The 24298-nt window shown below is 39.5% G+C and overlaps 1 long non-coding RNA gene across 2 annotated transcripts in view; it reads right to left on the reverse strand.

The window, feature by feature from the left end:
* Positions 1-6294: 6294 nt before the first annotated feature.
* LOC133267333 (uncharacterized) overlaps positions 6295-24298 on the reverse strand; it is a 53482-nt gene continuing 35478 nt past the window's right edge. For both annotated transcript variants that reach the window (XR_009742748.1, XR_009742746.1), the window contains exons 2-3: positions 7584-7653; positions 6295-6590 (exon numbers count right to left, since the gene is read on the reverse strand). This is a non-coding gene — a long non-coding RNA (uncharacterized LOC133267333). The remainder of the gene's footprint in view (positions 6591-7583; positions 7654-24298) is intronic.

The raw sequence follows: 24298 nt of genomic DNA on the forward strand, positions 1-24298 counted from the left end.
CAGAGCAAGCACAGTCAGCAGCAAGGAAGGACACTGCATGGGCTCAATTGCACAGGAAGGGCAGGATCCTGGGAGGAGTGAACTGTAGAGCACCCCCCATCTAAGTAGTAGATGTGAGACAAGTGTGGATATCTGCCAGGAACTCAGCTATTGGTCCAGTGAAATTAGTAGAAAGCTCAGATTGCCACACTAGTATTGGGATAAAGGCAAGGAGGTATGTAGGTTACAGGAAAATATGACATTGCTACTCACGAAAGGCTACAGATCTCCTGAGGCTCCAACTATTTTGAGACATTTGGTATGAGCTGTATCCAGTCTATCTGAAACACAAAAAGCTTAAAGGCACAATTCCCCCTTTAGGCAACTGTTTTGTTTTGGGTCTTTGCTTTTTAATATTGCATATGCTCTAATTTCTTAATTGCAACCAGTGTTGATTGTATAACTTCTTCAGAGAGCTTCTGAATTCTGCAAAGAAAGACTTCCCAGAAGCAGCTTTCAGAAAGCAGTTTAAAAATCTTTATCTATCTCAGTGGCCCTGGCATCCTCCCACCACAAAGCTTTCCAAATACAAATATGTGCATTATATGATGTCTCAGAAGAGGCATGTCAGCCTTGAGGGCTGGTTCCGGTTCCTCAGTGTTAAGGAGCCTGTACAGCAGATGTAGGGAACTATATAAAGTCAGTTGATTCCTGTACAGTGTCATGACTGTAAAATCCTCCATGAGAAATAATGTGGAAAGCAGTTGCATTTGTGTATTCATCATGCTTGCTATGACAAATGAGTTTTATGGTTAAATGCACTTGAATGGAAGGTGAAGTTTCATCTCCCATCTCTGCCCTAGACTTCATGCATCACCTCAGGTAAATCTAAGAGCCAAATAGTACCATAAAAAACAGATATATTTTCCCTTGTCTTGTATTTCCAACACAGGTATAATAGCAATTCTTCCCAACAGTTCTCTTTAGATTAGGCACTTATGCCTGGAGGTTTGCTTGGGGCTTGGAGCAATGGGAAGCCTGAAGTCAGGCAGAAACCCTGAAAGCTGTAGCAAAAGCACAACCAACAGTATATAAAACAGGCAATAAGTGAGTGCAGTCCTAGTGCCAGTGAGAGACAGTGTTGTGCTATCCCTTTCTGATGCTCTGCACTTCCCCTGAGTCACCCCTCATTTGCAGAGATCTCCTACTAGAAGTCAGGCCCTTCCACAGTTGTATCAGGAGCCTTAAGATTTAATTAAGCCACTGACAGTTACTATGATTTTAGATAGATAATAGACAGGTTTTATTCTGTCTATATCTGAGTTTCAAAATACTCATAGATCTGTGAGGAGTAAAGTACACATACCTTATGTATAAAACTAGGAACTTACAATAGACAAAAAGTTAATTTAGGCTAAGTTAACTGAAACAGAAAAATACGTAAACCAAAATGCTTAAAACAGTCTTGATATAAACTCACAGGTAAGATTCTGAACTTCTATGAAAACAAGAAGTCAGTGAAATGATGAGGATTTTTGCCGGTTGGCAGCTTAGCACCTTAAGAACCTGCTTGTGTCTCCTCCTCATCAGCTTTGTATGTTATGAACTGAACTCTTTCTCAGTTTTACAGGTCTTTATCTGGTTCCTTATTTATCCACACTTACATATCTTGCAATTTTTGGCAAGGGTTTGACCAAACATATATCTCTAGAGTTTACATTAACATAGTAACAGATTTAACATATACTTCCCAATTTTATTTGCCATATGCCTTAAATCAATAGCAAAATATAGGTAATCCCAACTGGAAACGTATTTCTCAAAACAGAGATTTTGAAAAGATGGCATGACCTCTGGACGAAAGGAGGAAAGAAAACTGGACACTCCGTTTAGAGCCACCATGCAGAATTAAAGTGTAAAAGCAGCTGTTTGGAAACTAGGGAAACAGGGAGATAAGTTCAGTGAAAGACAGACAACATCAGACCGCATTGTCAGATGGGAATATGGATTCCCATCTGGGCAGCTGCCCAGAGTCATACAGGCTGAGGACAAACCTGGAGGAAAGTGCGCTGAGGAGATGTTATCAGCAGGGCTTACTGCTACTGGGCAACCTGGGAGAGCTTTCTGCCTTGGCAATCAGGCACAGCAGCCCAGCAGGCAAAGGCACAGGCTCAGCCATCGTGCTATAACATCTTCGAAACACATCAGCAGAGGATGGAGACAGAAGGTGACCTCAGTGATTATGTGTAGCCTACACTGAGTGCCAAGGTTTTCCCAGCTGAACCGACAAAGCACTTTTGGTTTTATTGTTGACTTATATCTGCGGTAAGGAAAACAATTATTTTATATCCTCCAGAAAATGAAGAACTGTATAGGTTAAATGCAAGAAGAATGGCCAGGAAAGCCACATTTCTTGGAGCTACTCATTCCTCTATGGATAAAATCATTTCAGAATTTAAGTGTGTGGGTTTTTTCCAGCACATTGAAAGATAAGAAAGATGCTGGATAATGATTGAGCTGAGGCTAGACTCCAAAACATGATTGTGTGAATGACGGAAGCTATATAATGCAGAGATATTACATGATTTATAGGTTGTGAAAAGAGAAGGGGTTTTGTGGATTTAGTATATTTTGTATATTTAGCTCTGTGTACTAAAAGAAAGGATTTATTTAACAGGCTGGTTGGTATACTTTAAATGGATGGTATTGTGCCTTGAAAGTACTGTGCTGTTCTTGTCTACTTAAATATATTGAAACTATGATGTATACCTTGTTACTCCCACCCTAGAGAGATGTTTTAGAAGCCTTGTATGTCCATTCTGCATGCACAACTCTCAAGCAGATTTTGCTGTTTACTGCTAGCAGTTAACCAATTGCCACATTTCCTCACTAATAACAGTAGCCACACTTTGGCATACCTAATAGGAATCAGAAGAAAAAAATCACATTCATAAGGAAAACTTAGCAGTGTCTTCAAATAACAGTACTTACCAAAAAGAATAATAATAGAAGACATATAAGATAGAGGTATAATGCAAAGAAAAGAGAAATATAATCCTGTTACAAAACAAGAATGTTTTGTATCATTCTGGGCATTGATACTCTATGTCATAAACAGCTTAGGGAAAGACAAGAGTCCTGAGTCAGTATTTCCCATGGGTTTTCTCTGCTGAAGTCCCTTAGAAATGTAATAAAAAAATTTCAGGGTGGCTTATACCCCTCCCTGGCATACGCTTCCATTTTCCTTTTTTCTGCTTTTCCCTCTTTTCTTTTTTTTTTTTTCCTTTATACTTTATGTCTGCTTTTAACTTCTCTCACTCTCTCATTCCTCTTCCTCCATCTCCCTTGTACAGCTATTTTCTTGCTGGCAATTTTCTTGTTCCCTTCCCCAATATACTTATTTTGGTACATATGTTCTCCTCTCCTGTGTTTTTTCAGAGATGTTGGCAATGTAGACAGTCCTGATAAAACTCGGGGCTGAACTGCTTATTTCTAGGAACAGAGTAGAAAAAAGCTAAAAAGAAGAGGAACAGCTGCCTGAAATCTGTCTTTCACCCCTCCATATAAGCTGCTTCTGCAGGAGTGTGCCCTGGGGCAAAGGCATGAGCAGGATTCACTGTGAGGGAGGGGAAGGATGTGAGAAGCCCACACATCCAGATTTAGATCTAGGGGCTTTTCACAGATCTAAATTGTGAACTACCCATGAGTGGGCTCCTAGTCGAAAGAGGCACTAGCTGCTGAGGTTGGGAATTTAGACCATTTGGATCATTTTCCAGACACACCTCTCTCGAGGCTAATTATCTCACATTTTTCACCCAGAGACCAAGATCACTTGATGCACTGAGCTATTATCCAAGGATTTAGGGGATTGGATTGATAATTGCTCCGTTTTGAATACCAGCTGCGATTCTTCCCAATTATGCTAAGAAATGTTAAGCCTTAAGACAGCCTTAAAGAAACAAAACTCACCAAATTTGTAGGGGACCGTATAATTCAGAGGCTTTGACAGACACCAGTTGAATCTAGCTTTTGTATGGTGCAGCTCCCATGATCCAAGGTTAATCAGCCAGAACTCAGGCAGAGAATGAAGTAAGCCTTTAAAAAAACCCTACAAAGCAGAAATTACCAACCAACCAACTTTTCTTTCAACTCTTCAGCTCATCAATATTTCTGAGGCTTTAAGAGTTATCCTGCTTTGATAAATATGCAAAGCTATTAATAGACATCTCCATAAGGAATTTCTTTGGACTGATTCAATTTCTTAATCCAATAGATTTACAAGAGTCTTCAGAAGAGCAGGTATAGCTTGATCAATCTAAGACTTGTATTTTTTAAAGTGATGCAAAGTGGAAAAGTAGACAAACATTTGTCCATTGAGGTAAATAAACAGCAGAAAAAAAAACCAGTTCATATTTCATTGGTCTTTGAGGTCTTTGGAGAAGCCATCCCTACGTCCAGAGCCAAGCAGTGCAAATATGAATGTGTATTTATGCAGGTAGTTGCTGATGTCAAAAACCATCAGTGTCCTCAAAGTGGACCTCAGACCAGAGCATATTGCATCACTATCCACTGGCTGTTGACAGCTCTGCTGATATGATATAGCAATAGATGAAGAAAAATATTCAGTACATGATCTACCTGTTTGCAGTAAAATGGTTAAGTTTTGTGCGTTTGCACATTTTTCATGTGGCAATTTGATTGGAAATTAATAGGATTATTTTTGACTGGCTGTGGTTAATGCCATTGCTTGTTTGGCTTTTATAAAAATCTCCATAATTTAGGAATATTTATTTAAGTCACCATAAAAGTATAGAAATTGATGTAATAGAAATTGATAGTAAAATTACAGACAGCTGGGTACAGGATGAAATGAAACAAATTTACCCAAACCCATTATCTTAGGAAAACATAAATGCCAAATTAAGTATCTTAGGCTAACAGTTTAAATGATCCAATTTAACACTAATAAAGGTACTTTAGACCCAAGTCCTGTTTGATTTATACTGTATGAGCATGCAGAGGAAAACATCTGCTGACAGCCTGGGCCAAACAGGGATACCACGGGGACAAGCAGCTTGGACCACTGCACCTTTCCATACCCATTTCACATATTCTTAACAGTTCTTGATGAAAACTTCATGGGAGTAAATTACCAAGGCACAACTGATTTTATTTTGTCCTGGAAAATTGTTGAGGGACAACATTTATAATAGATACATAAGGACAACTTTTTTTAATTTTTTTAGGCTTTGTTGAACAAAGAAGCAGCACTGAGACATTACATAACCCTGAAAGATTTTGGTTTCAGATGATGATGGCTATGGCAAACGTGGTCCCTACGACCATCCACAAGGCAATGCACAAGCAGCAGTAGACTAGACTTCATGATTTCTTTCAACAGACCATTTGGTGTCTGAGATGCTGAAACTAGAAACATGAGAGCAGGGGAGGGGACACTGGAAAAGGTAACTTAGTCTGAATAGCATTAAAATTGAGTAAAGGTGGCAGTTCATCTGCATTAGGAAAGACAGCATTAGGCACACATTCCTCTCTCCTTCTTTCAGGTGGTGGCCATGGGCAGGGGAGCAGCTGTACTGCTGGGCTGTGCATGACCCCTGCAAGGTGCATCCAGTGCATCATTCCTCTCCCAAAGAATTCACCCCAGGAGGAATAACTCTTTTACACAGCAAACAATTCAACCTGATATTTTATTTATTTATGTGTGTAAGCCAATGTAAGACCTAGCACTTACAGTTGGAGACTCCTTGAGACAAGGATCAAGTCTGTTTTTTATTTCTCATTGCCTCTTTGGCCACAAAGAAAATTTAACTACAGAAAATCAATACAGATTTAAAAAATCTTACTCATAAGAAGATGATACATGGTTTTTCTTGTCTATGACTATTTTGATTGTCATTGTCTCATGGCGAGTATTGGCCTAATAAGTTTTAATACTTCTAATTGGTTTCTGTTATGCGTGGAAAGCTAGAGGTTATTTTAACTTACATGTTTTTATAATTGCCTCCTGTTGCATCTCTGTATGAAAGTGATGATTCAGAAAATTTTTTCTTCATATGAAAGGTATTATTTAGAAGTAGATTTCATCAAAAAATGCCTATTTTTTTGTCCCTCGGTTTTCTTTGGATATTGGCTAATGCACTAAATGTAATGTGTATATGTTTTACACAGTGATGCCACTTTGTGAGTTTTATTTAATGGTTGTTGCAGAATATGTTTCTTTGAGTCATATAAATCTTCCATTCCCACAAGCAGAACCAAAGAAAAGGAAGAAATTTTGTTTCGAGGTTTGAAAGCTTTGTTTCACAAATTTACAATATGTGGTTAGGAAACTAAAGACAAAGAAATAAGAACAAAATTGTTATATGGCATACATCAAAAGATTTCAACAATTGTTCAGAAAAGCAAAATAACTGAATATGGCTGTAACCCATAAAGAATGATGACGCTGTGACTTTCACACAAGGCACAGTTCCCAACGATCCTTGACTCTTCTTGCCATATGTAAACATTTTATACCTTTTTCCCTGTATTCATGAGGTTTGAGGACTTTCCTGACAAGTGTCAAGCTAGAAGGGCATATCCTTCTCTTCCTGTGGCAATTCAGGCAGTGGGGAGAAGAAAGATTAAGCCAGGAAAGTTCACATCAGGAAGGGATACACTCATTAAGTGCAAATAAACAGGACCTGGGAAATAGAAAAAGCCCCCTTGACCAGATGAAAGGATAATGGAAAGAACAGATACTTAAGTGCAAAGCCGGGAATGACGTGGGGCACCTATGTTTGCTTTAAACTGAAAGGTGTGCTTCAGCTGGTCACCACAGGACCAGACTAGAACTTGCCCAAAGCAAAATCTTCTAAAACATGTAGTGTCTGGATGTCATCCAGCAGCTGTATACCAACTGCTGTCCTTTGCAGATTTGGTGCTTTGAGCTGTACTCATTTGCTAATGTCAGAATAGTCTATGAGACCAGGACTTCTTGGGATACAGGCCTGGGAAAAGACCAAAAGTCTGCAGGCTGCAACTTAGCTGACTAAGATACCTGGAAGGGTAATGCTTGGTGAAGCATCAAAATAACTACATGGAGGCTTGATCCATCTTCAGCCAGGGGAAATAAATAAGATATGCTAGAGGAACTAGAGTGAAAGGAAAGAGTTGATGACCTGGCAGAAAGGGGAAGAGGGAACTGGAGGGGTAGGGTGAAACTAAAGAGGACTCACAGACATCATAGTTTGAAACTGTGCATATGCTTTATGTCATAACAAGAGTTTTGTCAAACATTTGCTTTGATGGGAAAGCAAGATAATGTCTCTCCAAAAACTCTTGACCTGTAATGAGATTTGTTTAAAGTGTTTTTGAAATAATGCTGAAAATGCTTTAAGTTTCGCTGCTACCAAATTAAAGCTTAGAGAGTTAGACTCACAGCCTATTAAAATTCTGTTTAGCATGCACATTTTAACACAGATGTTTCAATAAAAGGGTTTTCCATGTAATTATCTAAAGACTTGCTATGTCAGTCATGATAAGTCCCAGGTTTGTAACTTGCTCCTGAGAATTAAACAGAAAATAAATATACCAGTTCTTACCTGCTGTCCTTCCCATTTGAGCTGAAAGCAGTAAATGGTCTCATGGATGTGTCTGATTTGATTTTCATTGCTGAGAAAGTAAATCCTATGAGAGACAAAACTAAGCAAAAAGATGTGCTATTTTATTTTCGTTCAGTCAATTTTATACCATGTTGGATGAGAATAGACTGCCATATTTTCAATTTAACTGCATTCCTCAGTTTCTCCACTCCCAAATATTTTCATCCAAAGAGATAAAAATGGTTACAGATCTGCAGAAGTGGGCATTTCATGCCTGAACATTACTTGACTGAGCAACAGGATAATGGGATACTTCCCCCATGTCAAATCTCAGTATGAAAAAATCCTCCCAAGGAAACCAAGATGCTTACAAGAATCAGCTGAGAAGAAATAAAGCAAGTCAGGTAGCACCCAACTAGAGACACACAAGAGGAGCAAACAGCAGTGTTTGAGAAACATAGCTTAACCAAGAGACAAGCTAAAGTTTCAGGAAGCTGCATTGGGATAAACTGAGACTGAAGAGTAGATTCTTCTGTCTTCAGCATCCAGTAATGTGCACGAGATGTTGAAGAGCTACTTTGGCCATCACCTTCACTTGTGATGCCAGGATAACCCTAAACTCAGGCCATGATCTCCTGCAAAAAGGCAGAGCTCACCCTGTCTGGCCCAGGCAGACTGTGACTGTATTCCAGACTGCAGAGCTATGCTGCTAGCTGGTTAACTGATGGGCAGAGAAGGGGGATTTGGTGTACATCAGGACCACAAGGAGTAATACCCCTGTGGTTTACTGTTTTATGACAGCTCCATCTGTCACATCCCATCAATCTGTTATTGCCTAGAGGTGCCAATGCAACTAAGGCAGCAAAGAAGTATGGCCTGTTTCCTGCATAAGTCTCTGCTTCCCCCATCATCTCTATTACTGCTGGTGGTAGCACAAAGGCTCTTTCCTTGCAGTGAGAAAAGATTTCTGTAAGTAATCAAGGTATTTTCTGAAAAGTTTGTAAAAATGAAGAGTTCTGCCTACAAGAGTAATTGAATTCTTTCACTATTCCCATGACCAATCCTTACAGACTCCCAAATAGGCAGATTTATAGCAAAGACTGGAAAACAAGTTACACATACAGATTTCTGTTCAAAACTTTATTCATGTACTTTCATGACAGCAATCGGGGACTCATTTTCACTCCCTCCCCTTTTGCCATACAGATATGGCTCTGTACCTCAGAGTCATTGCTATTGTTATTTGAGACCTTGCACAATTCTCAGCTGCAAGCCTAGGGCAAGTTTAGAAATAAAAGCTGCTGGTTTTCTGAACAGCAGTCAGTGAGGCTTTCCTCCTCCAAGGGGGAGGATTCCTCATGGTAGACCCTCACTGCAGGATGTCTGGAAACGTCTCTGTTTAAGTTGAAACCCAGGCTTAATTACTATTGTGTTGCAATACTGAAACATACATATAAAACCAAAGAACAGATGAAGTATTTTAACAAACAGAATATTAAGAGGAAACTTACTAAAAATATGACGGTAATATTTATGCGATGCATCATCCAAAAATTTTATGAATACTGTGCCAAGAGAACCTTAGCAAAATTGAGGAAGAAAAAAAAACCAACAAAACCCCACAAAAACAAACAAACAAAAAAAAACCACAAAAAAAAAGCTCAATTATTTGCATTTCCTTACCAAATATTTTACAGTTATCAGGATAACAAGCACATTAAAAGAAGAGCTCATTGTCATTGTGCTGTTGCAATAGTCACACTAATAAGGCTGTCCATTGTTTCAAAGAGCTGCTTCTTTGAAGGAAGCTACAGTAAATTGTTTAGGGAATTCACCATTCAGTAGTTCCCTCAAGTGCTGCATCCATCTTTCACCGATTAATAATGAAGCATTAATGAAAATGTTTCTATGTCTCCATGCGCCCACCAATTGAATGTGGTGCAGAAAAAATACAGCCTTTGGAAATTGTTATTTGTCTCACTTGCCAGACAAGCAGTAGAGAGAGTAATTCTTTACTGGGAATATTGGTAAAACAAGACCTTCATTTAGGGGATTCAGACTGCTAAGGATGATTCTCAAACTGACATTTAAGAATAACTGATTCTCAAATACCACATTAGCAATCAAGAAATCAAGAAACATAATTAGCTCAGCATGCTCTGCTTGAAACTACTACTGTAGCTATCAGCTGCACCAAATGCCAGAAGAGGAGAAATGGAGAATTTGTTTTTCATTGAAATAAATTATATTTTACTTTATTAAAGGCATGAGAGCTTGAAACATTAATATTTCTGAGAAACTGCTGGAGCTAGCTTAGATCAGGGTGGATTTTTCTCCATTATCCAAGCAAATTCTGGGAAAGCAATCTGTCTTTTGTTTTGCTTGGTCTGTACTAAACTCATTGCCATGACATCATGCAAGACAACCTGGCAGAGTGTATCGTAAGTTATTAATATGTTTTCATTTCATTTATGTACAGAAGTTACTGAGATCATGGTTTATATGTAATTGCATAATGCATTATCTGAATTGACCTTCTTATTCCAGAATTAAGTGCTGGATGTCAAGCAAACAGACCATGAAAGCCAGTACTTCTGGACACAGATGGTAAAGCTTATGTGTAGCGAGAGAGGAGTAATTGGATGCAAGGTAGTAAACATTTACTCAAATCCAGTCAACATTGGTAGTGCTTTAATTTAGCAGCTGCTTTGAAAGATTTGAGTATACAGTGGTCTCAGATCGCTGCAGAGTTGAAAACTGCCACCCTTCCTCAATTTCTTAGCAAAGAAGATATGGATTAAATCCTAAATGTGTTTGGGAATTGAATGATACTATATACTCGAAACTGATTGCTTCAGTATATAATGTAGGACAACAACTAGCTTCTACTGTACCTCTTCTATGAGTGAAAAGGGGCCTTAAGTTCTTAACTGTCTACCACTTCAGCACTTTCCACAAGTATCTTTATCTGTATTTGAATTTGTAGAGAGAGATTAAGCATGAAATCACACTTCCTTAATTTGCTCAGTGCCAACACCACACTTTTCCCAGTACAAAATAAAAGGAAGTGACACCTTTCATGACCTTGGACCTCCCCATCTCTAAAGGCTCTCTCCCTGCAAAATCAAAATGTTCCGTTACCCTGGGGAAGCAAGTCACTGATCTGTTGCTGATAAAGCCTTACCTCAGCCGACGGGCACTAAAAGCCACTGGTAGTGTGAGAAGTCTGTTGATTGATAAAGAATTCACAGGACTAGAGACTGACAAGTTTTCTAGAATAGGCAAGAAGAAATTTGAAATGTGCTGGATTGGAGAAGAGCAACATAAAAAGTAAATGTGTGTTTCACGAGGAGGAGGAGAGCAGGGAGAGGAGTTACAGGGTCATGATGCTCTTAGACTGTGAGCCAGTATTCCTAGGTTCCATGGTCAGATAAACAGCAGTGTATTAATTTTAAAATGCTGCTCTGAAATGTCACCTTCATCTCCATTGATCTCTATTACCAAACAAGTACTTCACTGTCACTTGTGACAAAAGGCATTAGTCAATAAAAAGCTCCAAATAAACTTGAAGAAGACAAACAAACTCTTCTCCCTTAGCTGCACACAACAACAATATAAAAAAAGCATGAAAAAGTAGGGCACTGAAAAAAAGCTTCTAAGACTGAAAGTAAAAATTTAAATATTCTATTCTACACCTTTCAGGATTATAAAAAATATTGTGGGTATGGGTGGGGTTTTTTTGTCCTCTAGAGGGGATGTTTTTGTCTGGATGAGGAAATAGCCCAGTAAAACATTTTATGCATGTTTACTTTGATCCTGACATTACACTGGGGTAACTGGTACCTACAAATCTACTGCAAAGCTGAAATTTAACCAAGGTGTTCCAAGGCTTAAGTTACATTTGAACCACTGAACCATCTTCAATGAAACACTGAGAAAGAATTGGTAGCTGGGAGACAGCAACCATAGACTACTTCAGCAGCCTTTCAGACCCCATAGCCTCTATCGCTTCTTATGGAAATGTTCAAACACAATATGCCCTGGCATCTCTCCGGCTGCATGACCAACTATTCACCTGGGATGTAACCAGAGTTATGCATTCCTCTGTATACTTACAGGCATGCTCTGGATGACATTTTACAACAGGCAGGTCTCAGGCGTATGCCTCAAATTGTATGTACTCTGGCATTTCAAACCCAGGCATGCATTCATGTTTTGTACAACAGATAAAACTTGTATTTTGGGTGAGGCCAGGTCAAAGACTTGCTTACAGATCACACCCTGGAGCTCTGAGCTTGGGAAACGTACCACTAATGTTTAAGCACAGCTGATGATGATTGGTGGAAGAGGGTATTGTTTATATTTCCCCCATGGCTGTTTGGCAAGGTTAGTGTTCACTTTTCCATCCCAATAGTCTATTGTGATATTTGTTCTTTGAGCAACAGACTTTGTGTTCATGCTTGAGATAGATACACAGTGCTGTTACATGTACATAGTGTTCATTCAAAAAAAACTGTTAGTAAAACCAAAGTGAGTCAGTCGTGGTGTGCAAGCACTTTTCACCATTTGCCTGCAGTCAGCCTCTCCCAGACTGTTTCTCTGGGCGTGTTACCTGTGGAGGACTACCTCCCTGCCTTTTTGCAGACCACAACACCATTGTGGAGGCATATAAAGTGAAAAACTTGGTTGCAGGAATTCCTAAGATCAGTTTGGAAAGGTACAACCACACAGGAAAAAGAGCAGTTTTGAAGGCTTTCTTGTCATCACTTAATATCCATGTGATGAGCGAGAGCTGTAGCACTGCTGCAACTGCTAACATATCCATGAACTGCCATCGCATCTGTTTGTCAGAGCTTGGGTATTTCAGAAGCTGTCACCAAAGAGCACCCTTCAGGGAAGTGATGTTTTTCTGTTCTTTCCTTAAATCTTAAACTGAAAGCAAACTGGCTGTAAATCCTCCTGGTGGTTGCCCAGTCAGAGGGGCATCTCCATAGCAGTGTAGGCTGAGGCACAGTCTGAAGCAATCCTTTCTGCAACACAGCTCAAGACTGCTTTTCTCTAATGACCGACATATCTTCCATGGCAGAAGAAAAGAAACAGAGGCAAGAGGGAGGATGTGCATGTACTGGCTCCACATCAGCCAGTACAATGCAAAGGGAAGGCTCTAGGACCCCTGTGGGCCATTTCAAGCCCTTGTCCTATAGCTTTTCATAGTTATTTCCTGTGCTCTTACAGTCTCCAGCATAAATGCTGAACTACAGCTCCTGGTCCTTGTTTTCCATAAATATTGCAGTGGAAAATTAGCTGAATTTAATTACAGTTATCATGAAATAGCAAGCATTAATCTGATGCCAGTAGCAGCTGTATTTTGCTCTTTTGAAAGCAAGAAACTATTTAAAAACTATTTCATTAAAAGCAGAAAACTATTTTAAAAACAAAGTGAAAAGCATTCTATTTATAGAGTGGCATTATCCCAGTAAACACAAACACCTCAAAATAATAATATCCCTCTAATAGGATGCTATTGTAGTAAGAACCTCTCACAGGATCAAAAATCTAGAGAAAGATTTAGCTGGATCTAAAATAGAGAGGAAACAACAAAATATATCCATTTTCTCATTTCTGCTATTTAGGCTGATGACATGTACTTTCCATAGAGATGCCCATCTAATTATAGAATCATAAAGTTCTCTAAATGTGCATAAATTGCCCTAATTCACACATCAGTTCCTCCTTTGCACTGCAAAAAAACATGTCAGTGCAATGAGGATCAAGCCCTTTCTAGATAAAAAGCAGTTTGCTTTTGAGATCCTCTTCTCATTAGCTTTTCCACTTTCCCTCCTCCTCCTGCCATGTGGGATCCATCTGGGATTAGGTGTTGAAACACAAAAGTGCTGTGGACAGTTCCCACCCGCAACCCCTGAGGACAGTGGGCAGCACACCATGCCTCAAGAGTGGTTTAGAGGAATGGCTGCAGATGATTGTGACTGCACTCAGAACCTTTTGTTGCCTGTCTCCTGCCAGAGCTTAGGGTTCTGTACCAGTCAAATTCTCCTGTATATTATTTGCATGCATAAAACTAAAAAGGTATATAGCCACTGAAGGAGTTCTGATTTAGGCAGTCAAAGACACTACAAACTGCATAGCATGTGGAAGATCAGTTATTCATTTTTAGCCACTGAATTATAATTTAGATCCCATTTTTACCTTTGTAGAAGCTAACAATCTCATCTTTTACAAGCACCCCTTCTAAGCTGAAGATGCAGATGTTATGATACAATTATCACTACTTATGATAAGACTACACACCAGACAGTGCAGCCAATTTTGTAAGGCTATGAGAACCACCTGGGTAACTATGTCACAGGTAGTGGGAAACATATTTACTGTACAGCTATACATCATCATAAATGAAAATAATAAATGCACCTCACTCATAGTACAAACATCATCAAGCACACCAACCCCCAAGACTTCTTGTCCTACATTCACTTGAGACAGTCTCATAGGTCCACTTGTCCATAGTCTGATGGGATGGTACATGAGACATCATGAGGCCAAGGTAAGATACAGCTTTGCATAACTCTTTAAGTTATAAAGCAGTTTACACAGACTGCTTTTTTAACACTGGTACTGACTTTAACACTCCTCCTGACTTTCAAACCACTTCTGCTGCTTCCTAAGGCTTCTCAGGAGAAGCAGCCAAGTTGTAACATATTTCATAAGCACTGGGATACTAAAATGTGAAGCACTAGGTCTCTTCCTGTCCAAGATGAAAAAACTTCCCATGATTCTTTACTACAGTGACACAGAAAAACATCATCGATGTCAGGCAAATAACTCGGAGCAATGTAAGCAATATAATCCCCCTTCTCTAACCCCCAAGCTGAAAGTCAAAGTTAAAATCATCCAATAGGAGATTATCCAATATATTTATTCCTCCAGGCCACATTCTTGCATCAATAATTTTCTGTTTCTAACTCCTGACACACTGCAGTGAGCACTTTGCACTGGTTATTTCCGCCCTATTTCGACACCTCTTAAAGACAAGTTTGAGACACAGTCCTGTCCTCCCAAAATCCATTTTTTAGTTTCCATATGTACTTCCTAAAGAATCCTAACCACCACAGACACTTGCCCAGGAAATACATGGGTTTGGCAAGTAACAGAAAGCACATACAACAAAACGTACACAAATTTATAGATGTGCCTCTTGGCACCACAGTGCCAGGGAACCTGCCTACATTGAATTGCTTTTAGATAGGGAAAGGGAACACAAAATACCTCTGACTTCAAAGGCAAGAAGAAAAGGATATATGTGCACACATACTGACTGCTTCCTCCACACTTCATCCCCTTTCTCTTGGCTACAAACAGCCCCATGCCTGCCTTCATCCCCATCATGGCAGAGTCTATTCAAAGCCCAGGTCCAAAGTCTTCAGAACCTGAAAAGTTTAGGCAAGTATAATGGTGAGGGAGAGATGCTAAACAAGGACTACCCAAAAATATACCTGTCTTCTGATGCAAGTCCCACTGCCTCCTGTTTTTCTTGGATGACTCCCCATGCAAATTCCCACAAGCAAAGCCTTATTTAGCAATAAGATAAATCACAATTGTCATTGACAAAAACCAAAATGGCTGATCATCTTTAAAGTAACCCCTCTGAATTCTAAAAATAGTGCCTAGGTCTTTGAGACTCTAAGTCTAAAATGTCGTGTTGCATATACACAGAGAGACAGAACAGGTCCTTGAATGAATGAGTGCTGACAGCTTTAGAAAAAAAAAAATAAGGCCAAAAATCAAGCTTTGCTTTTGGAGCCCGCTGTGCATTGGAAACATTAACTTACTTTGAGTAAAGTTTGCTAACTGAGCAGCAGAGAAAGCAAACAGGGCATGCTAAAAGGAGTTGTATGTAAGTTCTTTCTCATACCTTTAGAGCTGTAGGGACTAAACACAAGGAGAAAAATGCAACTGAAAATCTTGCTGCCATCCAAAATGTCAAAGCCTTTGAAAGAGCCCTGTGGTGAAAATTAAGCTACTCAACATTTTGATTTCTCCTATCTGTTTGGAGAAGAAGAAAAGACTGGCTTTAATTATAATTACTGGTCAAAAATTGGGAAAGTTTGTGTGTGTGTGTATACATTTCGGCACTGGTGACTGTAAAAACCTGCTTTAGATTGTTTGCAGGGTTTCAGATACCAGTTTGTGCTTACCATGAGGCACAAAAATTATTACTTATTGAACGGTGTAATCCCTGTTAAGAATGGTACTGCTGACATTTCCATCTCATTCTGAGGATTTTTGACATTTCCTGAGTAGAAGAAGGGATAAATAAGTATGGACCCTGAAACACACTGAAAATTTTTATCATGACGAAAGACAAGCAACACAGTGGAAAACAACTTTTAAGGCATCATTTTCCTGGTGAAGTTTCTTTCCCTTAAGGATTATTTTTTTACAACTCTGCAATAAACGCTTCAAAAAAGGACTTCCCAACTGAGTATAAAGAAAACTTATATCCCTCTTTAACACTAGTCCATCGACTTTTCACTTGCAGTTTGCCTCTTTATGCTAATTATCATATGCCCTCTATTATAGGAATAGATCCTTGCAGGGGATGCAATTAATGATGTAAAAGATACTTCCACCCAGATTTCCTTTTTCCCTCACAGAATTTCTAAGTTTTTGGCACTTTATATTTTTAAGAAAGCTTTTAAGTCAGAATGTGTGGCATCATATTTTACAGACCAGGAGTCTCTACCATATCCCACATAGCTGCTTAGGAATTTCAAAGGCTTCTTTCCAGATAAACATCTAAAATTCTGGATCATTATTAAGCTCACCCAACCTCCTTTATTCTGGAAAGCAGAGGGCTGTGGGTAAGGATACAGATTGTATCACAAGCAGTCAATAGTTGCATCTCAGGCTGCTGATTTTAGACAGGTCAGAATTTTAGACAGGTCAGAATTCACGTAAGGAAAGACATGCTCTCTTGATATTTCTGTTTCAGAAAATTGAGATGTTTGCAGAACCAGAGAACACAGAATACCTCTCAGCCTTCACCAAACAACTCTGAAGCCCCTGAAATGCTTGCTTTAGGTTTGGAGCAGTAGTCAGATGTAAATGCTGATTACTTTTTATTTAACCCACTCAGCTGAAAATAAACCTGAGTATACTGTACTTAAGCTTTGTTTCTGCTCAAAGCCTACTAGAAAATGACATTTCTATTTAGTGCATATACAATTTAAAGAAGTACAGTGATGAAAAGAAACAAAACAAAACTCAGAACACTGTGTTCGTCATTCCTCGGCATTTTAGACTGAGGCTGAAGACAGAATTCATTAATGGGTGAGGAGGAATGGTAGGCCAGAAATGATGGAAAGACTGAAAATTATTCTGAAGTCTGTGGGGGAAAAGTCAGTATTACAAACTATGCCATTGTCTGTAGAGTGGCTGAAATAAATGAAAAGGGACCTGTATAAATCCATGCACAACAAGTTATAGCAGCGCAGACACCAAGATCTGCATCACATTCCCAACAGCCCCCACTTGCCTATGCATTAGCATGTCCACTTATATATGGCTATCACACAAAGTCCTTGTTAGGATTTTAATGGGAGGGGGACTTTTGTTTCCCTCTCTTCCTGTTCTCCCTCCCCCCCGACATCTATGAGGTTTAAATCTCAAATACCTTTGGGCTTCCTTGGGAACTAAAAAAAACTACACATGGGGTAGGGGCAGCCCCTGTTCTACAGCATGCAGTGCATAACATTCGATGGTGACTCCAGCTGGGCTAACCCAGCAGAAGCTACCATATTTTCCAGTACTCCTTAACAAGAACATTTCTAACAGGCACACTGAGAGGTAAATGACCTAAACACAACACACATAAATATGCTTTATGCTGTTTGTGTCACTCAAATTATCAACTCAAGTCTGTCCCTGATTTAGTGCTACCTCCTCCACAACCTGTGTCGATGCCATTTTTTTAATAAAGGCTGCCATGAGCTTCCAGACATTCCCAGGTTTCTTTTGAGTGAATAATTGATTCTTATTTTCCTCTTTATGAAGTGACTGAGATATCAGGAGTGTTTTCAGATCATCTGCTGGAAAGGTGCTTTGTTGGAGAGGGGTTTGCATACTGCTTTACAAATGAATCTGTAAAAATTCCCCTATGCATTCATTGCAATGACTAGATGCTTGACAGTGAGAGGGGAATGTTTCTTAGAGAAAAAAATCCTAATGAATATGGGCAATACTGTGGTGAATTTAGCAAAAAGCCATACCACCATTATAAAAAAACAATCTATAATAATGGGGATTGCAAAATTATTTCTCTAACAATATGTGGAATTAATCATAAAAGAGAGTCAGACTTTTCCTGGGAACTAAGTTCAATTCCACTTTAAGTTTTCATCTTTAATTGCTACTTCAGGGGTAAATGCTGCCATGACTCTTGGGAGAGCACTGTAGGCACCAAAAACATTTCTGACGAGAAATTTCAAACACCTGAGGGGTCCTTTTTCCTTTCTTCAAAATGGACTTCTCTTTTAAATGTGGAGGTCTTTCTGGAGAAAAAAAAAAAAAAAAGGAAAAAGAAAGAAAAGGAATTTAATTTGTGGAGATTTTTTAAAAAAACATTTAACAAAAAAGATTTAAAGTGAGAGGAGGTTTTTTTTTGCAATGTTTACGGGAAAACTCTTTCAAACACAACTGAATAGGAAGAGAACAAACAGGGAGGCAGGAAGAGATAAGGACAAAAGCTCCAATTCTGTTATTTTTTTGTTCTAGGATGTAATTATTCTCCTGTACATGGGAAGAACAATGGGACACAGAGAACCTATACGGATAAATCCTGCAACTTACCTCTGTGCTTAGAGAGGATGCTGCAATGAGACTCACTCGGCAACAAATAACACCAGGCTCGGCTGCTAGGGGAAAGCATTTGCAGGAGTGCAGCTGGGTGGGATGACGTACAAAGGTGAGGGATGCAAGACACTGGGAGCAGGCACCGGAGCAGTGCTGGGAAAGGAAATGTCATTGGAGCAGCGGCAGGAGGGGATCAGACTCCGCAGTACTTGAACTCTGTGCAGCAGATGAGGCTTTTCTCCCTAAATATAATTGTTGCTAAACTGTCCAGGTTTTCTTGAAGAGCTGAGAGGGCTCTATTCAGACAAATATGCACAGAAACAGCTCTGCTGCCAGCCATTTGTTAATTAGCTATCACAAAAAAAAAAAAAAAAAAATTAAAAGCAATCATCAGAAGTTAAACTTCAAAATATGCTTCTGCCAGCAAAAGCAAAATAGCCCCTTCCTGGATAGCTCAATATGCTTTCCTCTAGTCCAGTGTGGACCAGAGGCTTTAAGATAAATTGAAATTAAAACAGTAAAGGTACAGAACCACCCAAATCCCCAAGTTTACAGAGACCAGAAGATGGGAAGAAAGGGGGTGATCAGGCCCCAAAGTATTCCCCTAGTTCCTCTACAGTATTCCCCAAGGTGGTTTCAGCTTTTATATAAGTTTATTATTCTAGGGACAAACCAGAAACTGTCCTCAGCTGCAATTTCCCTAAAGAAGAATGTTCAGGGCTTTCAGTCAAGATCAGGAGATCAAGATCAAGAGGAGGTATGCTGTGACACAGATACACTCCTCAGAGTTCAGGGGCTAAGGATGGAGGTGGGCTCTGAGACCCGTCCTTCCCCTTAGAGCTCCCACATGATTTCTAACTGATACTTTAAAAGAATACCACTTCTAGCCCTGCCAAGAAATAACTCAAATTCAAATCACACAAAGTTGGGTTCACCCATCAAGAGACTACAGATCTATTAATTTTTCCCTTCTTGGCCTTGAAAATGACTCTGTTCAGCCTACTTAAAATATCTTGTTCATGCCAAGCTATGTGCAGAAGCTTCATGCAAGATCAGGATTGGAGCCAACAGTTTTTCTCTAAGTAGCACTCTACCGCTCTACCGGAGTTTCAAATCACTTCAAAATGATATTTTCCTGGCTGCCTTCCAGGGCCCAGAGCAGCCAGAGCCCACAGCGTGGATCAGCAGAGCATTCATCTAGTTTGGGCTGCTTGTGATCAGTGACAGAACTGAGGCAATGGGGACAAACTGGCACATGTGAAACTCCTGAACACGAAAGAAACCCCACTTATTTACTATGAGGGTGGTCAAACACTGGAATAAGTTGAACAGAGAGGTTGTGGAGTCTCCAGCTGTGGCGATACTAAAAACCTGACAACATGTACACAGCGAGCAATTCTAGTTGGCCCTGCTTGAGCATTGGGGCTGGACTAGACAACCTCCTTAGACCCCTGCCAACCTCAGCCATTCTGTATTCCTGTGTTGCTGCTGTGCTTGCTGAGAATGGACTGTGCAGGGGACAGTAATCATTACTCTTGGGTTGCTTCTAACTACATGCCATATTTTTTCACGTGCATTTCAATCCTTCCTGCAGAGCTGTGAGGTAAAGGTCCAGAAAAGAGCTTGTAGGGAGATGCAAAACTTGGGTTTCCTTCCCATATGCTTCCTCAGGGTTTGAGGAAAGACAGAACTGTAGTGCTGCCTTGCTCCCTCTCATTTCACGCACTGAAAGTGATTTGGAGAAGCAAGGGGATACTGTTAATGAGGGAATCAAGGGAGTTACTTTAAACCTTTATAATCTTTATTTAATGATTTAACTTCAGAGCAAAGGAAGATAGGATAGCTTGGAAAGGTAAATTGTGGCTCCGGAAAAGAATGAAAATATGCTGCAGGTATCAAACCCCTCAGAATTAATTAGACCAATAAAAAGAGAGGGTACAAAGCAGTTTGAGCGCACTGAAATAAAATGGGAAATTAAAAAAAAAAAACAACAAAATTTCCTAATCAAAGTTTTCTTGAATTTGACATATTCTCAGTCATTGAATCTTGGGAGGGAGGAGGAGAACCAATTTTACTGACAGAAAACAGTTCAATTGGAAATAGACAAAAATTACCATCTCAAGCTGTATAAAACATTTTTCATGTGATGTGAATCCTGGCTCAGACATTTGTTTAAAATACCATTCTAAAATGAAAAAGGTGATCTGGTTTCTTTCCAGTCTAATATTTACTGCTAGGGTTCATAATTCTGTAGTCTTTCCAGTCAAATGAAAACCTACGTAGAAGAGATTTTGGAGGTAAGAAGGATGGGTTATTGCAAACATTGCTGGGATAAAGACTGTGATAGAAATTGCAACTCCCCCATTTGTTTTGTTCATTGTGTTCAAGATCAGAACCAATACCCCAAAAAATGCCATCATGGTAACTTTTAAATACATCAGAAGAAATGTGTCTTCTCCTTTCCTAAACATCACATGGGTTTGCTTTGCACCATTTAATATTACCTGAGAAGACAGCAGAAGAAAGAAGTATATTATTTTCAGATGTCTATATGTATATGTTAAGCTTTTCAGAAGTTGTTTTGAGTTCTGATAAAGCAGATAGAGTTTATTTTTTAATATTATTGCTCCAATAACATTGTTCTAATGCTATAAAAATTATTTTTTTTAAGTTTCTACTAGGTGTTACCAGCAGGAATGAATAGAAAATGACCTTTAGAAGTTGAAAATTATATGTCAAGTTTTAGTCTCAGCAAACCAGCAGTGCTTAGGCAAAGGAGTCAAAATATAACCTAGTTTTTCCAAGAAAATTACATCAGGTTGTATGTTCAATAACACAGCAGCTTACTAGGTGTGTAGAAATTGCAGGCTCACAGGCACACTCCTCTGCAGCCAGAGGAAGGGTAAGGTAGAACTCGAGTACCTGAGCTCTCACCAGATTCCCACCACTTTCTTACTGTATATGCAACAGGCAATTTCCATCAGCTGTCTGTGATAACAGCTATTTCCAACTTTGTACACCAGATCAATCCAGCCAGGCACACACAATTAAGAAAAAAATATCTTCATGGCCTTCATAATTACAGAGCACTGCCCTCTAAACCAGAGTGGGATTACATGCATACAGAGAGATCACTACCAATATTCTCATAACCCATTCCCTCCCAGATCCAGATAAATGCTTTCCAAAGAGATGCACCATAACAGGAACTTCCTTTAGTAAAACAAAAATTGTGGGGGGAAGGAGGGGGACAATCTAAAACCTTGGTTTATTACTTTTAGTGTTCACATCAGGCTAGTGACAACCTGTGATTTCTAAGTTCATCACAGACCACGACATATGCACCTGTACTCATGGTAACAGATGAAAAGATAGGTACAATTAGTATTTATTTTACATACCCTAACAATACTAGATAATGGTTGGCTGTTCAACAGCCACATTACGCAAATCTTTTAGCATGAATACATCAAAACCACCAATATACAATAAAAGATTCCTTGGTTTAGATGGACCAGTGTGCAAACAGACAGATAAGTTGAGCCCGAATAAGAGGCTGTCTTCTCCATGGAGAAGAGAGCATGAAAAGGTCTATCATCCTGTTAATAAGTCTCTACAATGAGCAACAAAAAAGCTGAAAAATGAAATGATCCTGGTAAACTCATAACCTGAAACTGTTTGAAATAGTACAGTTCTGGGTTTTTTTACTACAAAGCTAGAAAAGTGGGCATTTAGTTTAGTTTTTTTCCTCTCTCCTGTCCCCTCCCCCCCAAAAAAAGGAACTCTCAACAGTAGGAAGGCAGAAAATGGCTAAGCAGTCACACCCCACTGCAAGACATTTATTGATCATCCCCCTGAACACACACTGTGTTTGATTTTGCCCATGCTGGGTTGTACACTGCTATTCACTGTTCTGTACAAGTTTTTGAAATGGCTACAGAGATATATGGGCTGGAACAGTAGTCTGTACTCATACAGAATGAGTATTTCTGCTGTTTTCAGTAACAGTGGCTCAGCCCCTCAGAGATGAAAGTCTGCACATCTAACACAGTTCATCTTGAACTCCAACGGCAAAGGGAGACATTATGGCAAAACGAGTGCTAGCAATCCACTAAAGATAAAGATAAAGAAAAATAAGAAATTATTATGTGGTGGTGAGAAATTAGCTGACCTCTTCAATTCCTTCAAGGCATGGAAGATTCTATTTCTGCACCATGGAAGTAGAGCTCCATTACACTCACTTAAGTATAACAACTATAAGTTTTCCTATACAGAATACCTCTTATTCCTTTTCAGGATGTTAATAAACTTGCATTCCCCTCTGAATGTATCTTCTTACCTAAAAGAGTTTTCACAGAAGTGACCAAACTAAGCTACAAGCTATTGCACTACTTCCTAGTCTTGAGCAATCCAGGTTTTTTTCTGAACCTAAACCCAGTTTTCCTTCATACATTACACAGAAGAAAATATTTCCACAATGTAATATACCATGGAAGCAGATTTACAGTCAGCAGTACTGCTCATGAAGTGACATCACTGGTTCATAGGATCTGAACACAGGATAGCAAGAGGAGTTTCACAAGGCAAAATCTTCAGAGCTCTGCAAAGCTGTGTTTTTTGTAGCTTTCCAAGACTTACACAAAATCATAGAATACTTTGGGTTAGAAAGGACCTTTAAAGTCATCTAGTCCACCTCACTCTGCAATGAGGAGGAAAGGGTATCTTCAACTAGAACAGCTTGCTCAGAAGCACATCCAACTTTACCTTGAATGTTTCCAGTGATGGTTTATTTGCTACTTCTCTGGACAACTTGTTACAGTGCCTCACCACTCTCCTTGTAAAAACATTCTTCCTCACATCCAGCCTGAATTCCCCTTTTATAGTTTAAAGCCATTATCCCTTGTCCTATTGCAAGTGGCCCCACTAAAAAGTGTGACCCCATCTTTCTTATAAGCCCCCTTTAAGTACCAAAAAGCACAACCAGGTCTCCCCAGATCTTTCTCTTTTCCAGGCTGAACAAGCCCAACTCTCTCAGCCTTTTCTTATAGGAGAGGTGTTCCATCCCTCTGATCATTTCTGTGGCCCTCCTCTGGACCTCATCTGACAGCTGCATGTCTTCCCTGTACTGCTGAATGCAGTGCTTCAGGTGGACTCATGAGACTGGAGAAGAGAGACAGAATCACCCCCAATCATGACCTGCTCATCATATTGCTTTTGATGCAGCCCAGAATACAGTTGTCTTCCTGGGCTGTGAGTGACATTGCTGGGTCACGTCCAGCTTCTTATCCGCCAGTATCCCCAAGTCCTTCCCCACAGGGATGCTCTCAAAGCAGAGATGAGGCCCTCATCTTGAAAATCCTGAAATAATCAAGCTCTCTAAAATCTGAAAAAGGACTGAAACTTTTAAAGCATTTTCAGTTCCATTTCTGGAGTTGGTTTCAAGTCTCCTCATAGTCAGTTGCATTGACAGAGTAAGGTCAGAATCTGCTGCATCAGGATGTCAAAGGTTACTACGTCCTGACAGCAGAGAAATCCTGTAATTGAAATAGTCAAGCAAGCACAATCAAGAGACCAGAAATATCCACATTTTGCTAAATAAATTCATTGTGACGGGGTTTATTAAAGTGAACAGAAAATTCATGTATAATAGAGATGCCTGAAATGCAGCAAGGAAGCCTTACACTGAAGGGAGTACTTAATGGAAAAGCCATGTAATAGCAGAAAGAACTTACAGGCTGGTCTTTGATAAGACAACTGTCAGAATCCTACAATTACAATTCCCTTTTTTTTTTTTTTCCCTAACAGAAAAAGGTTGGAAAAATGCAGTTTCTTAACATTTTTTTCAG

This window comes from Pezoporus flaviventris, unplaced genomic scaffold (genome assembly GCF_033815535.1).
Source record: "Pezoporus flaviventris isolate CSIRO_AGI_PZ_B2104156 unplaced genomic scaffold, CSIRO_AGI_Pfla_v1 ptg000001l, whole genome shotgun sequence".
NCBI lineage: Eukaryota > Metazoa > Chordata > Aves > Psittaciformes > Psittacidae > Pezoporus > Pezoporus flaviventris.